At 37.6% G+C, this 18,169-nt stretch overlaps 1 protein-coding gene across 4 annotated transcripts in view; it reads right to left on the bottom strand.

Moving 5' to 3' along the window:
• The window catches only part of CDKAL1 (CDK5 regulatory subunit associated protein 1 like 1), a 576,202-nt gene that overhangs the window by 295,521 nt on the left and 262,512 nt on the right, over positions 1-18,169 (bottom strand). The gene's annotated exons all lie outside the window — the stretch shown is intronic.

Consider the following 18,169-nt stretch of genomic DNA (forward strand, 5'->3'; position numbering starts at 1 on the left):
TAGTCTATATTTATATCACAGACATCACACCCATGCAGGTGTCAACCATTTTTTTGAACTTCCACAAAATGATCTATACTCCTGAAAAAGCACTTTTACAGATCAGAAATGACCTCAAATCAAAATAACTAAGCTTTTTAAACTTTTCAAATATTCAATTATTAATACAGTAGCTCATTATCTACAGAAAGGTTACACCACTAGTACTGGCTTTCCTTTAGGTGACATCTTGGACACAGAAACGAAGATTTAGTCATTTACAACTAAAAAATTACAAGAGACTTACTCTACATCATATGAGACAAATGCTGAGCTGCTATCTAAACTCACTCATCAGATAAGTGACTTGATCTTCCACTTTAGCCTCAGAACACATCTGCTACTGCTAAGTCACGTCAGTCGTGTCCGACTCTGTGTGACCCCATAGACGGCAGCCCACCAGGCTCCCATCCCTGGGATTCTCCAGGCAAGAACACTGGAGTGGGTTGCCAAGTCCCTCTCCAGTGCATGAAAGTAAGAAGTGAAAGTGAGGTTGCTCAGTCGTGTCCGACTCTTCACGACCCCACGGACTGCAGCCCACCAGGCTCCTCCGTCCATGGGATTTCCCAAGCAAGAGCCCTGGAGTGGGGTGCCACTGCCTTCTCCACAGAACACAGCTACTCAATACAAATTCAAGCTTCAGAAAATTCAAACTGCTCCTCTCCACAATTTCAAAGAATCAAAAGTAGTTAGACACATGAATGGTAAGTCTTGAACTCCAAAGATATGCCAAGTAAGTCTCTAAAGTATGACAGGAAGAGTTTCTTTTATTTTAGCTAAGCACACAAAGCGTACTTTACATAAATAGGCTGGGGTGGATTTGCAGAAACACTGCTCAAAGCACACAGAGACAGTAATAACTGTACTTGTAATCAGTGTGGGGAACCAACACCTCACTGAGTCAGGAATAATTTCCATCTCTACGTAGCATTTTCTAGCACAATTGCCACGATGCCTAAATGTTATTACAGCCATATTCAAACCATTATGTCATCTTCAATCCCATAAAATAAAAACTAACAGTATGTCTTCAAATGACATTCAGCTGAATTTTAAAGTTCCTAACCAATGTAATCACAATGGATACCATTCAAAGGATTTATTCACTTACCCATAACCTTACACTCTATAAAACAGCATCCCTAAGAATATTTGAGGGGTTAGAAATGGTACATTTAAAAAAGAATAAAAATAAAATTCCACTGTAAACCACAAAGCAGGATAGCCATGCTCCAAAGAGTCTTAATAGTTTTTTGTTTTTCTGAGTGTTTTTTTTTTAATGTATTTGATATTTGACAGATATATAAGCTCTCAAGCATCACTTATCATGTTTATTTTTAATAGGGTTCCCTTAGAACAGCTGCCTAAGATGCTAATCTTTTCTTTTTTCTTGGGCCTTTTGTAAATATTTGAAATAGCTATTCATTAACAGTTGCACGTTTATTCAGTCCTGTTGTATGGCTTATGAACTGGAATTAGCTTTTATTTTATTTTTTCTATCTGTTGGCCAGACTAGAGAAACCCTGCTGTTTGGGTTCAATCTGTCAAGGTTCAAATTATCCTCCAACTGAGAGCTAATCAAGGGCGTCTGACCTGGTTTGCAAATAAACTAGGAACAAAAGTGGGTTTATTTTTTCTTTCTTTAGAGCACTGGTTCTCAAAAAGTAAAGCCAAACAAGAGTGGGTCACAAATGCAATTGCCTAAAATTAAAAACAGACACAACTGGCAACTGAAGATGAACTGGATTCACTTGGCATTTCTGAGGTACCCAGTTTTCAAGCTATAAATCCATTTTTTAATAGAAATTGGTTTCCAAATACATTTCAAATTAAAATTCACAGTTCATTTAGTGCAAGTCTGTGGTGTGAGGAGAACATAGATTTTAGGCAATCAAGCTACTCTGATGGGTACACTACAAAGTAAGGATCTTCACGGATCTGAAGTCTCAAGTTAATAGTTACATATAGAACTAATCTTTCTGCATCATTAGCATCATTTCTATATTCATTTCACGTACACTGAAATACACTTTTAAATATTTTTAAATCTCCAAACTTGAAAAGAACAGGTAATTTTACAATAAGGCAGAGTTTTAAATGTACCTTAATAAACTACCTAATGAACGGACTTAAATGTAAATACTTTCTCCTGGTGTACTAAGGTATCTAGAACCTAAAATTTCTGTGTGGGCCTGATTTTTCAGCATTCTGTTATTTTTCTAGGTATCTGATCTTTTGCAAGAGCAATGACCAAAGAAGCTGAACACCTGTGGAATGTGGCAGTGCCACCATTCGAGAACATGACGACTGCATCCCCATGAGAGGCGTCTCTCAAAATGATCCCAGCTGATGAAACGACCCCAGCTATCTTAACAGGTTAAAGTGCACTACCGCAACTAATGCATTTGCAGTATTCTCCCTAAGAAGCAGCAAGCTACAGTGCAAAGCACACGGGCCCATCCATCAGGAAATCTCTATCTTCACATTCTTCCTCAGGCCTTCAGAGGAACCTGCGCGGCAGTAAAACAGGGCCACCAAGCACAGCAGCTATAATTCACTCCACGAACGGAAGGGTGAAGTGAAACGCTAGATGTAAAAGTACAAGGAACATTACTTGACACTCACATCTTACACAGTTTTATTAATTCTCTGAACGAGATTTACAATCGTACCTCTATTCATCATACACAAAAAATCAGTATCACTAATATGAATAAAATAAAGCAAGGAAGAAAATTAGTGATGTGCAAAAATTCTATGCTGCTTGGTGGTAGAATATGATAAATACTATGCAGCGTACAAAATAATTTTTTCTTTGCTTAGGGATGGCAATTTGGCTTCCTGAAGTCCATGTTTAAAAATAATTAGCAATGTAGAGGCTGAATATGTGATTAGATGTCAAGACTTAGCTGAAACCCAACTTGAGAAATATCCTGTCTTACCTAAAATATACCGATCAAAGTGTCCATTTACTTTTCCTTTGATATGAATTATTCTGAACAAGTCTGTCATTTTTAAGTAGCAACTTTTATTTTATCAAATTCTGTATTTTAGTGAAGAAAAATATATGTCTCATAACCTGCTATTAAGTCATACTTAAAAATTACAAATTGTTTCCTCTAGATGTCCCAAGACTCACTACAGAAAATGTAGAATGTAAGCAGGATTTCACTATCACATATCCCCACTTACTAGGCACTTGACAAGTGTTTGTTAAATAAATAATAATAACAATTAAGATTAAATCTAACACTAATCTTGGCCAAGGGTCTTAAAAAATGAAACAACATATACTTCCCTGTATGTACTCATTTCAAATCAAGAACTATTCAGCAAAATGTCAGTCAATCAGAGCAAAAAAAATTTACAGATTTTCAAAATTCACAGGGAGAGGTATATTTTCATGTGATTACAATATTTATGAATTTATAATAAGCACATACTATTTGAAAATTTAGGTGCAGAAATAATCCTGCTGGAAATATTCAAATACAGGGCTAATACATTTAGAGAAATTATTTTTAAAATCTTTATTCAATTATTCTCCACTTAACATAGTCCCAGGCTTCTCCTACTCACCTCCCCTTATTATTATTATTTTTTTTACTAAAACTAATTACACAGTGAATTATATCTGAAAGTCAGTAACAACTGTAAATGAAGGTCAGACCATTGCATATAAATTATTTCTAGTTTAAAAAATAAAGCACAGATGTAGCCGGAGTGAACAAATATAGATACAAAAGCAGAAATGAATTCACTTATACGTAATATGTAGCAACCCAATTTTTCAAAGAAAACAGATATTATCTTTTTAAATACAAGCTTTCTTTAACATTTCCTACCTAGAACATTAAATTTGCTTCAAACATTCTAATTTTCTACTATTTGCTTATATGATATAGTATTGGTGTACGTTAATATTCACAAAAAGAAACAGTTTGAACTGTGCCCAATCCCCATTATCCTCCCAAAATTATTCACATCTGTGAACAATCCATTCCTCTCTCATTCCCAAGCAAGGACACTAGCTGACTATTCCTTCAAACTCCAGGATTCACAGCCAGATATTGAGAAGGTTCATGCTCTGAACATTTACTATTTCTGATTAGTAAAATGGAAGATGAAATTCCCAGTTCAGTTATGAGAATCATAAGGGCATGCATCAAGACATTTATTGAACATTAATTATGATATCAAGAAAAGTGAGACCCAAGCAGTTCTTAACAGAGAGATCACAGCGGAGGTAACACAGAAAAATATAAATATTTAAACAGATCACTTTAACTACACCTGGCAAGCGCTATCACAGACATATGAGGAAAAATTTTTGAGTGAGTGAAGAACAAATTATGAATGGTGAAAGATGGTGGCTGAAGAGGGGATTCAGGACTAAAATATGAAAGGTCATGAGGACCAGCAGTTATCAGTATCAATAGAGAACTTAAAATGCAAATTCTCAGGCCTCACTCAAGACCCATCAGAACCAGAATCTGCATGCTAACAAAATCTCCAGATGATCTGTCTGCCCTTTAAAGTGTGAGAAGCACTTCTACCAGCCAATGTTTCCTCTTAAAAATAGCCAGGCTTGGGCATGTTCCTATATGCACTAATACACACAGGGCAGATTTGGAAAGAAAAATAAAATGGCAACAACATTTTCTCTTTTCTCTTCCCCTTTCCCCTTCTTGCCCTTTTACTAAGTCATTAAGAACAAACACAATAATAATAGTGACCATTTATTAGAAGGGGAAAAAGTGGAAGCAGTGACAGATTTTTTTTTCTTGGATTCCAAAATCACTGCAGACACGGACTGTAGCCAGGAAGTTAAGAGACTTCTTTGGAAGGAAGGCAATGACAAACATAGCATATTACAAAGCAAAGACATCACTTTGCCGACAAAAGTCCATGTAGTCAAAGCTATGGTTTTTCTAGTAGTCACATATAGATGTGAGAGCTGCACCATACAGAAGGCTGAGCATCAAAGAACTGATACTTTCGAATTGTGCTGGAGAAGACTCAAAAGTCCTTTGGACAACAAGGAGCTCAAACCAGTCAATCCTAAAGGAAATCAACCCTGAGTATTCACTCAAAGGACTGATGCAGAAGCTGAAGTTCCAGTAGTTTGGTCACAGGAGCGAAGAGCTGACTCATTGGAAAAACCCTGATGCTAGGAAAGACTGAAATCAGAAGGAGAAGGGGACGAGAGGATGAGATGGTTGGATGGCATCACCGACTCCATGGACATGAGTTTGAGCAAGCTCCAGAGTTGGTGATGGACAGGGAGGCCTGGTGTGCTGCCATTCATGGGGTCGCAAGGAGTTAGACGTGACTTAGTGATTGAACAAAAACAACAGTTTTTAAGTATTCTCAAAGTATCATAGATTTAGTATTAAGAGCATCTTGCTTAAAATCCATGCTGATTATCTAACGAGTATGTTTTATTTCTACTGCTCAGATGAAAAAACTAACCTGAGAGAGAACAAACAGCTTTCTTAAGAATTTAACCCTTTCTCTTTATAACCAAAATGTAATCCTGAATCCACTTGGCTAAAAGAACAGGTACTATAAATATAATGATGGCATTATTACATTTTAATTTAAAATACATTTTTAAAATAGCTAACACAATATACTTAATGCTGCAAAACAACTACACAAAAAGTTAGTGGCACAAAACAGTGATTTATTATTGCTCTAGCTCTGCGACGTGGATTAGGTTTTGTTTTTTTGATCAGTGTGATAATGAAAGCATTAAAGAAGGCTTCCTCATTCACATCTCGAATCTCAGCTGCTACATTTGTAGGCTGACTGTGTCCATGCAATAACTGCAGTAGGTTAACTGGACCACTTTCAAGGAGACACAGGGATCCAAGCCACATTCCATAAGAACAAGCTTCAGTACACCAGTGTTTATAAAACTGCTTGCATCAGGCTTTCTCATGCTCCAACGGCCAAAGCAAGACACAAGCCAAGCAGACGGCCAATGCAGAAGGGTCCTGTCTACACAAAAGCATGACTGCCAGGGGAGTGAGTCAATGGTGGCCACTGAGTAATAGATTTTTCACTGTTCATCCACATGATATTTAGAGAGAAGAAAACAGGGATTATGATTCGCTGGGTTTGTTAAGTCTTAGATTCTAAAATGCATTTATAAAATATGTAATTAATTATGAAACATAAAATAAACTAAGCTTATGGAACTTCTTCGGTGGTCCAGTGGTTAGGACTCCATGTGTTCACTGCAGGGAGCACAGGTTGGTTCCCTGGTGAGAGAACGAAGATCCCACATGTCAAGCAACACAGCCAAAACAAAAAAATAAGAGGCCTAAGCTTAAATATTTCAAACAGTTTATAATGCCCAAAGTGGGTTTTGTCCATTGCACACATTGCCTTTAAACCCTGAATTAGGTTCATCACTCTGCAAGTAACAAGCAAGCAATATGGCCCATTCTAATTAATTAGTTAGGACTTTCACCAATTTATTCTCCAGGCACTTGGATTATATTTTCTCTCTGTCTTTTTGGTTTCAGGCTCTAGTTTTAATCTCTGGCTCAGATCTCTGCTTTGATGCCTTTCCAGGTTACTTTTTTTGAGTGTGACCATATTTCTGGGCTCTAATCATGCCACATCAAATGTGCACGCGTGCACACACACATTCTGTATCAGGCCTGACTCATGAAACACTGCTACTGTCCCACACCCACCACTGAAGCTTGTCACTTCACATCCATTGACAAAGGCATTCAGAGAAACGAAAGGCATATTTTCCAATAAGATGAACATGTAGAAGACCATTTGTGTACCTTACGTTGTTTATGCTGATATTATTGACATAAACAGTACATTTCTTCTTCCCTTCAATACTCTGATCAAATGACTTGGTGTGTTTAATCAAGAAAATTCTCAAGACAAGTTTCTGGAAGTGTTCCTCACAACACCTGCATCTGGGTCATTAGGAGTGATTCATTTGAAAATATAAATTCCTGGGCCATGGCAGACCTACTGAATCGCAAATTTGGCCAGATCTGTTCAAGCTTGTTCAAACTCATGTCCATCAAGTCGGTGATGCCATCCAGCCATCTCATCCTCTGTCGTCCCCTTCCCCTCCTACCTTCAATCTTTCCCAGCAACAGGGTCTTTTCAATGAGTCGATTCTTCCCATCAGGTGGAAACTCCCAAAGTATTGGAGTTTCAGCTTCAGCATTAATTCTTCCAAAGAATATTCAGGACTGACTTCCTTTAGGATTGATTGGTTGGATCTCCTTGCAGTCCAAGGGACTCTCATGAGTCTTCTCAAACACCACAGTTCAAAAACATCAATTCTTCAGCACTCAGCTTTCTTTATAGTCCAACACTCACATCCATACATGACTACTGGAAAAACCACAGCTTTGACTAGACAGACCTTTCTCAGGAAAGTAATGTCTCTGCTTTTTAATAGGCTGTCTAGGTTGCTCATAGCTTTTCTTCCAAGGAGCAAGTGTCCTTTAATTTCATGGCTGCAGTCACCAGCTGCAGTCATTTTGGAGCCCAAGTAAACCTCTCAATGTTTCCATTTTTTCCCATCTATCTGACATGAAGTGATGGGACCAGACGCCATGATCTTCATTTTTTGAATGCTGAGTTTTAAGCCAGTTTTTTCACTCACCTCTTTCACTTTCATCAAGAGGCTCTTTAGCTCTTTTTCGCTTTCTGCCATAAGGGTGGTATCTGGCCAGATACTTGCATTTTAAACATACACCTCCAACGTCCAAAAATTAGTCTCAGAGACAGGAAAGTTTAAGAACCACTTTACTACCTCACCATCATTCCACCTTGCTTAACTAGAATCCCGCAACTCAAAAGGATCTATGTGCTATGTATGATCATCGATGGTGTAATCACTCACCTAGAGCCAGACATCCTGGAATGTGAAGTCAACTGGGCCTTAGAAAGCATCACTACGAACAAAGCTGGAGGTGATGGAAGAGTGATGGAGTTGAGCTATTTCAAATCCTAAAAGACGACGATGCTGTGGAAGTGCTGCACTCAATATGTCAGCAAACCTGGAAAACTCAGTAGTGGCCACAAGACTGGAAAAGGTCCGTTTTCATTCCAAGCCCAAAGAAAGGCAATGCCAAAGAATGCTCAAACTACAACACAATTGCACTCATCTCACACACTAGTAAAGTAATGCTTAAAATTCTCCAAGGCAGGCTTCAGTAATACGTGAACCGTGAACTTCCAGATGTTCAAGCTGGTTTTAGAAAAGGCAGAGGAATCAGAGATCAAATTGCCAACATCCGCTGGATCATCAAAAAAGCAAGAGAGTTCCAGAAAAACATCTATTTCTGCTTTATTGACTATGCCAAAGTCTCTGACTGTGTGGATCACAATAAACTGTGGAAAATTCTGAAAGAGATGGGAATACCAGAACACCTGACCTGCCTTTTGAGAAACCTGTATGCAGGTCAGGAAGCACAGTTAGAACTGGACATGGAACAACAGACTGGTTCCAAATAGGACAAGGAGTACGTCAAGGCTGTATACTGTCACCCTGCTTATTTAACTTATATGCAGAGTACATCATGAGAAACGCTAGGCTGGAGGAAGCACAAGCTGTAATCAAGATTGCCGGAAGAAATATCAATAACCTCAGATATGCAGATAACACCACCCTTACGGTAGAAAGTGAAGAACTAAAGAGCCTCTTGATGAAAGTGAAAGAAGAGAGTGAAAAGGTTGGCTCAAAGCTCAACATTCAGAAAAGTAAGATCATGGCATCTGGTTCCATCACTTCATGGCAAATAGATGGGCAAACAGTGGAAACAGTGGCTGACTTTATTTTGGGGGGCTCCAAAATCACTGCAGATGGTGACTGCAGCCATGAAATTAAAAGACACTCTCTCCTTGGAAGGAAAGTTATGACCAACCTAGACAGCATATTAAAAAGCAGAGACATTACTTTGTCAACAAAAGTCTGTCCAGTCAAGGCTATGGTTTTTCCAGTGGTCATGTATGAATGTGAGAGTTGGACTATAAAGGAAGCTGAGCGCCGAAGAATTGATGCTTTTGAACTGTGGTGTTGGAGAAGACGCTTGAGAGTCCCTTGGATTGCAAGGGGATCCAACCAGTCCATCCTAAGGGAGCTCATTCCTGGGTATTCATTGGAAGGACTGATGTTGAAGCTGAGACTCCAATACTTTGGCCACCTGATGCGAAGGGCTGACTCATTTGAAAAGACCCTGATGCTGGGAAAGACTGAGGGCAGGAGGAGAAGGGGACAACAGAGGATAAGATGGTTGGATGCTGTCACCGAGTCAATGGACATGAGTCTGGGTGAACTCTGGGAGTTGGTGATGGACAGGGAGGCCTGGCGTTCTGCAGTTCATGGGGTCGCAAAGAGTCGGACACGACTGAGCAACTGAACTGAACTGAACTGATGATCATCGAATTATTTATCCCTTCCCTTTTTCATTCAATTCATTCTTTCATCAGATCTTTCTCATTCCGTTCCAATCATATTTTTACTGGTTAAATCCTCTTACTCCCATCTTTTTCTTTTGACAAGACCAGAAATGAACTAAAGGGCATAGTTTTTAAAGTCAGCAGTCTAAATCAAACTTTTCTTTCTTATATTACAAATAACAAGAAACTTACCAAGAGAAATAAAAAACATAACTGAGAGTAACAAATAAGAAGAAATACAGAAATTTATAACCTGTGCTGAACCGCCAAGGTCCCACTCACAAACATTTTTTTCACGCAGAAAATTGTGCTTGCTGTACCTGACACTGTGCAAGCATGTTTACTGCAATTTAATATCCACACAAGCAGGAGAAGAAATTTAATAATTTTTCAGCTGGAATGAATTGACAGCCGGTGTTAGAAAACTGCAGACTCTGCAGAATCAATAAAAGCTGCTGGCATCACAAAATAGTACTTTTGCCCAGAAAACATCTCACAAAGGTCAGGTTTACAAACCACCAGGTAGCAGTATCACTTTCACATCTTTCAAGGGCTATTAAAATTCCATTAAGCAACCTTCCAAAACTAACTTGCAGCCTTTAAAGTTCACCAAAATGATCCCAGAGACAGATTACCTTCAGTTCGAACTTCCGAAAGCAAACCCTCAGTTAACTTTGGTCCCCGTGTTACCACAAATTGTTTGCTGAATTCTGTTTTGCAGAAGAGAAACGTCAAAGCAAATGTTTAATTATAACTAGAAACATGGGACCTACATGGATATACTCATTTGGTAAAATGACAAGTACTGTTAACTACCAGGAGATACTTTCCAAAAGTAAATAAGCTTCTGCAATGCTTAGAAAGCCACTACCACCAAATGCCTGGTGTCATAAAATCAAGCCTGTGTTATGAGACAGAGTACTCAATTGTGAAGGAAGAGCAGCTGAAAGTAAGCAATATCCCTTGCCCACTTTAGAAATATAGCTTTTCCAGGCTATATTTTCATTGCAGGTTCCAAGTCGCATATGGAATTTCATCGAGCATGATCAATTCAGGATCAGCCACCAATTCAACATTTACTGAGCACCTACTAAACCCAAATGTAGACTGTCACCGAGGCCTGACCCGACACCCTCCTGGCTCAGTCTTCCAGTGATCTGAAACCCAGATGGAAGCAGAGTGGAAACACGTGTTGCCGAGGACTAAGAGCCTGCCTCTGAGCAGATGCTCGGCAAGAGTCTTCATTAAGTACTACGGGTTTCCTCCAAAGATCATCAACTTTATTCTTTGCTTATTTGATCTCAAAAGCAGATGGATTTGCCCTCAATAAAAACAGAATATGGACACCTTAGGACCCTGACAGAGAGCAAACCCTACTCAAACCAGATGCCTCGTGGAAAGAATTGGGTTTCTAGTGGTAAACGGGCAGCATATTTGTTCTCTGAATCAGTGGTCTCCATATTTTAGAAAATCACTCTCCTGAATGAATTTTAAAAAAGGTTTAATGAATCCCCATGGAGATGTACTTACTAATTATACTCAAGCACTAATGTGCTATTATATACAGTATAAAACATATACCAAAAAAGCTTTTAAGGAAGAGAAAATACAAATCAATACAAATCCTCGTATCTTCTTCCTGCACTCTGACGTATCATCTCGCAAAACAATCTCGGGTGTGCAAACCCTAAGCTATTAGCCTCTACAGCAGGATTCCTTTGTAGTGCCCAAGGACCATGCGAGTGGAGCCAGATCACTAGCAAGTCCCAAACACTTGCAATGTATTCTCTTAGGCTCCCAAGAAATCCTGTCAGAGTATTATGCTTTACAGGGCATGGCTGCAAATTCTAACAAGGAATGCCAAAACATACAACTGTATGAAACTTGGTATGTGGATCTGAGTGTTAAGGGGATGCTGTTGAGACCTAATGCATCTTTCCCATTCCCTACAAGAGATCACAAGTGAAAATTTTCTTTCAAATCTAATGCCAAGCTGGGTTTTTTAGTCTTACAGAAAATAAGCTTTTAAGACAAGTTCAGAGTCGAAATAGCATATGTGACTATGGCCTACTTTCCCAAGTTCCAATTCCACACCAAGTCTTGACTTTTCCCATCTGTTTTGCAAAGATCTTATCATATTATATATAATTTTTCATATCTAATTGCATGCTTGCAGGTTGTTTTGTAGAACAAAACAGAGTGGAAAAGGTAAAACTCACCAGTAACAGTGGGGGATTGATTACACTCTAGTTTTCTTAGGGATAGACTTAAAACGATATTCCCAGAAGCTCCAAATTTTCTGTACTTATGGGATATATGTACTCTGAACTATGAAAGTTTACAGAATTATAAACAGATGCTGTTTTGTAAAACAGCCCTGGGACTGCATCTCTCTTTCCCACAGCAGGGATAAGCAAACCTCACCACTGGTCTCCCTATTTTACTGGCAGAAGTAATCAAAGATTGATTATAATAATGCATTGTTATCACCACATATCTAAAGCACATACCTATCAGTAAAACTAGTAACTGTTTCTAATCAACATTCAATAAGTATTTGTTGAATGAATGTCGAAACAACTATACTGTTCCACTAGTTACTGTGGTTTCTTCCGTCTACCTCCAGCCTAACACAAACTTTAAGATTCAGAATGGCAAGCAGAGTTTATCTAGAATACTAAGTAGTGGTGAATAGCACTCAGTGTTGACAGGGATTCTGAGGGGAAAGCTTGGCTGATCAGTGAAGGCTGCCTGGAGCTGGGAAGACAGATCATGGATCAAAATCCAAAGTTAAAAAAGCTCAATGTTTTTTGCCATCTGAACACTGTCTTTCCTGGCTCGGTGTTCTTTAATTTTCATTAGTCCAACTGGCTACTCTGTCCCCCTGAATTAGGAGGAGCTCCTTGGAGACAAGCCTTTTCCATCTTTCTGATTTCCACAGAGCCCAGGAAACACTTGTAAAATGCCAGCTGACCCTTCTGTGATACCTAGTGAAAACAAAACTCATGGAGCCTCTTCACCTAAGTAAGCACCATCAGGGGATTCTGAAGCCAGCCGCTAACCAGCAGGGTGGTATCTACCAATGAACAGTACTATGGGAGAAGGAGATGGCACCCCACTCCAGTACTCTTGCCTGGAAAATCCCACGGACAGAGGAGCCTGGTGGGCTACAATCCATAGGGTCGCAGAGTCAGACGAGACTGAGCGACTTCACTTTCACCTTTCATCCTGCCCGCCACCCTCCCTAGCCTGGGTCGTTCTTTACTGATCACCCAGGGTTTCCTCCACACAGTCCCTCTCAGCAGAGATTGAGAGGGTCAGTTCACTCAATAACTTCAACCAAAAAAAATCATCTAAACTAGTGGATCTCAATTCAAGTTCAAAACTCTGGCTTATACGTTAGAATCATCTATATTTTAGAAAATGCAGGGCCTCCCAATCCACAGAAATGATGATGCAGCTGTCAGCAAGGGGACACAGACATCACTGTGGTTTTGGTTTTACAAAATTTCCAACTGACTAAAATGAACAGCCAGACTGATAATACTAATCGATGCCAGAGGAACATTAGTTCCTAGAGACTACATCCTTCTCTTATGAATTTACGTGTATTAGCTGGCATATTAGAGACCATAAGATAGTTCTCAATAATCTTATTTAAGTTACCCTTCCCCAAAGCTGACCACTAAACCCTTATTCGAAAACAGCCACACCCATTCTTTCATGTCTACAGGTAGCTGGTTTTATACTACAAGGACAAAAATGAGCAGATGTGACAGACCTTGTAGCCCATAGAGCCTAAAACATTTATGATGTGGCCCTTTAAGAAAACATCTGCCAGTCCTGGAGTGGTGTATTTAAGGAATAGAGCAGGGAAACATTAATCAATACCAGCCAGTTCAGGCTGAATCCTGAATGTTCTGAGGAAAGAAAGGCCTCAGCAGCAAAGGACTCGTTAAACAGTACCCCACCTCTTACCTTCAATCCTGGCAATTCTGCTTTTACTTTTCAAATTTCATTTGAAAAAAGAGTTGTTTTATTGCTAAGAAAACTTTGAACACCACTGACTTCGAAACTCAAAGGTCTGAAGAGGCAAGAACCAAGTCAGTTATACTCCGGTCTGCCGTAGATAACCTTTACTAACATTCTCTGACACCAAAGTGATTAATCTCAGCTTATTTAAACCGAGTATCTGACAAATAGCTATTTAGGTATCAGATCCTCCTATCAAGTTATACATATTACATAAATTTATTTAGCGCTGCCATTAAAATTTATTTTAAAAGTTACAGTTTAATGTTATATTGGGGGGTTTGGTAACTGTCAACAGAAGAAAAGGCCATGGAGAGACTATCTTGAAATTCCATACATCACCATGCTAAATCACTCAGTCGTGTCTGACTCTTTGTGACCCCCATGGACTGTAGCCCAATAGGCTTTTCCGTCCAAGAGACTCATAAGCCAAGAATACTGGAGTGGGTTGCCATTTCCTCATTACAGGCTAAAGGCATTTCTATTATATTTGTCGATGTCTCTTAGAAAAGGATGTAAGCAAATAACTCTTCTTAGTATTTACAGTCTAGAGATATGTGGATTTCTCTGATTAAAAACAGATTATCAAATTATATAAATCACCCTAACCCCCTAATCTTTGGGAGAGCCAAGATTCACGAGTTGGTAAAATTATCTTTCCTCTTTTGAAACACAATACAGTATTTCATAGAAAGACTTTTATTTTGTTATAGTCTATTACATATAATCCTTTAATGTAAGCTGCCTACAATCCTTTTGTGGAAGTTGACAATGTATAAGAAATATATATATATTAATGTTATTAATCCTACAGAAGAAATAGATTTCTCAGTTTGAACACAGCACAAATGAAAAGATAAAAGAATAAAAGAGACATTTAAACAACTGCCATATAAATTAATAGGATGCAATTATTGGTCTCCTTTTCATCTTAGATGAAAATATACAGTATTAATTGCTAAAGGTTATAAGTCAAATGCGACTTCATGTAAACCATACAACTCAACAATTTCAAGTTTATACACCAGAAAATCAATTGTTGCTCATATACTCTCCTCTCCAAAAGGGCAGGAAGTAATGTTTTCCAGCTGCATTGCATAATTAATCTCATACACATTAGATGGTATCTTTGCAAGTCTTGAAATAAAACTGAATTCATCAAATTCCAACATAAACTTCTAAATTACTAAGCATCAAGAAATTTTCTCCTTGCTCTGAATATTTCATCTTAATTTATTCACCTTTCCATAACCAGTTTATGCCACTTATCTTGTAGGGGGCTGTTCAGATTTATGAGGAAGAAAAAAAAGTAACAACACAGAAATGAGATCTAGAAAAGCACACCAGAGCTATGAAAACAGCCCATCCATCATCTCTACATTTTGATTCCAGAGACAGCAGAGAAAGGTGCTATTTCCACACCACTCACCCAGCACACTTAAAAAGGTTTGCTCCATCACTTATACAACTGAAACTGATTGATTAGCTGCTGGAGAAAAATCAATACAAATATCCTAGAAAACACTAGCTTGTAAATTCATTCTGGTCCCAACAAAGTCCTGGTCATCGCTTGACATGTTTTTCCAGATATCTAAAATGCAACCATGTCAAACCCCAGTCCCCAAGGACTGTCATGGCTAAGAATTTTTAAAACCTAAAGCTCAGCACAGGTGAAGTGAGGGTGGGAGGTTTCCCAACGGTCTATTAGAACAAAGAGATGATACCCAGAAATTAACCTGGTAAATATCACACTCATACGCAGAACTGAAACAAAAATGAAAAACACATGAGAAGGTTAAAATAGTCAATGAAAATGTTAAAAAAAAAAAAAGCTAGGAAACCAACAAAATATGAACTATATATATTTTTCATAAAAGGTAAACTAAAGTTTCTATTAAAAAATATAGAGTTTGTTTAATGATATCCATTCAAAAGTTAATGGGCTCCTTTTCCCATTCTTGGCAGCTGAATGTATAGTCAGTATATTTTTAGTACTTTAGGAAGCCACTTTATATTCAGAATGATTTCATGATTATTTCAGAATCTCTTCTGAATGTTCCCTTGCCTATGGGCTAGCACTAGTCTCTTCACTCATTAGATGTCTAAGAAATAAATGTTTATGAATATAAAATGTTCCATGAATATGCTATTCAGAAAGAAATTGTTACCTTATTGTATAGTCTATCACATGACAGGCAACCAGGGATGTAATCTCTATTCTACAACTGGTATAGAGATTTTCTAAAAACCATTTTGTATTTGTGACACATAGTCATTTAAAAATTTAAGAAAAAGTAATAAAAGGAATGCAATTTTCAGTTGGGAAATTTAACTTGCACTGACACAACAGGTTTAAAACACTAAAATTTAGTGACAGCATATTTAGACTTTTCTTCTTAAATTCTCAAAGAACCATAATGTTTATTACTGATTATGGGAAAATTTAATAATAGAATAATGTAAAATTTAAGGGGCCCTATCCTCTAAATATTCCTAATTTCTTAATTATTAAAGAATGAGATATGCAAGAGTCACCAAAGAAGAAAAACGGTCTATTTCTACTATTACATTTAACTTCATAATTATTCTTTTCAATTTAAAAATTCACAGCAATTTTAAAAACTCATAGAAAGTCTATACAACCATTATGATACCAAGGCTTGTTGCAGAACAAAAGACGATGCTGCTAACTCAATGTCTTTAAAATGTGAGCTTATAGATTGCTACTTCCTCTTGTGAAATTATAAGGCCATCCTTAACAATGATTTTGCATTTGTCAAACTGAGAAAGCAAAAGGTGACTGTCATACTCAATAGTTCCTATCTGTAAAGACATTCTTCATAAAACATATTTTAGAAGTAAAAGAAAATGTCTCATGGTTCTAATAATTAATGTTATAGATATTACAATATTCTAACTCAAAATTGGACTTCTCAAAAAAAAATTAGACTTCTCTTCTTCAATTTATTTAAAATTCCTCCAGTTTAAGTCACATGCCTTCTTTATGATAAGGGCACAACCAATGACTTCATGTAAATTATCTCAAATTCAAACAACAAGCAACACTACATGTCATAGTAATGAGAAAACCATGATTTGTATACATCAAGTACCTTTGTCAGATCACGTGGCTGGAACCCAGCAGAGCGCTGTTGTGAATTCAAACTATCCCATGGCAAAGAGCATCAGATACTCATAACTTAAAATTCCCTAAACACACTAGCTTACCTAGAAAGTCAAGACCTTGGTATTTTAGTAACAGTTCCATGTATCAACCCATTGAGCCCATCAGTTCGAATATTAGCCTTCAATCAACAAGACATCAGAAAAACATTGTACTGCACACATTTCATTGGCGGGGTGTGGGGGGTGGGAAACGGGACTAACCAAGCACATATGTATCTAATGATGATGATGAAAGTAATATTAAATAAATCTCTTTTAATACTTTCTCTAGAAATAGCCACTAAGTCACTGTTAACTTCTCATATATTCTTTGAGTCAGTCATCTTAATCAGCAAACCCACTTGTAATTTGTATGCCTTCTAATCACAGAGTTAGTGGATAGATCATACAGTTCTAATATCTCTGCTATTCAATAGATATAGGGAAAAACAAACACCAAGTAAGAATGCCAGCAAAGGATCATTTATCAAACAAAGTAGGCTTCTGTACGAATTCATTCCCTTTCTAAACAATCCTTAAAGTAGCCATATTGCAGAAAAGACAACCACTCAGACTTCTCTGATTAGCCAACTCAGCTAGTTCTGAAACAGGACAACTACAAGAGTCAATGAGTTTCCATTTATTTCTTTCAATACAAGTTGAATGTGAACAGAAAATGGGACTGTGCTAAGAATATAAAGTTAGAAAAAAAATTTCCAGAAGTGCTGAATTAATCAAGAGTATTTTTCTCCTTGTTTTAAAGAACAGTTCAAATTCATGTTGATAAAAGCTTTTGATTAAATACGTGTGTTTGTAACACATACTTTCTGAGATTTGGGGTGTGAAGTACTGGAAATAGCACTCTAAGTTACTTGCTAAAAGGAAAAGCATGTTGTCAATAAGTATTAACCCACAAGATTATGAGACAATAGATTATCTCATATTGGTTATAAAAACACACCAATGTTATATATACATACTATAAACAAAGACAAAAGAGGAAATTTATGGTTATGTGTCAACACAATTGTGATTCATGTTGCAAATGTCTTACTGTATGCTTAGAGATATCAAGGCAATGACATTTTCCAGCAAGTGATGAATCAGAAGTAGCTGGCCACCCACACAAAGAATTATTCTTTTTAGGACTCTATACCATTACCAATCTTCCCAGCTCCAACAGTCCTATGGATGAGTAGGGGTTATCTTTACTTGCTCAAAGTAAAATCCACCTTCTCTTTCCAAGACTCTTGATAATCCTCATTAGTTCTGTTTTCTAAATGGCCCAAAAATTACCAAAGAAAGAGACAGAAATCTTTAAAAGATATTTCACTCAGTCCACAAAAGTCTAATTAACACACACCAGAAGATCATGGCTTTCATTTTTATTTTTTTGTCTTTTCCATGAAATATAAAGACAGGTGATAAATTTCAAAGTATGTCACCTACCTTAGAGTCATAAGAAAACAGAAGAGTGGTGAAA

Source organism: Muntiacus reevesi, chromosome 20 (genome assembly GCF_963930625.1).
Source record: "Muntiacus reevesi chromosome 20, mMunRee1.1, whole genome shotgun sequence".
Classification (NCBI taxonomy): domain Eukaryota; kingdom Metazoa; phylum Chordata; class Mammalia; order Artiodactyla; family Cervidae; genus Muntiacus; species Muntiacus reevesi.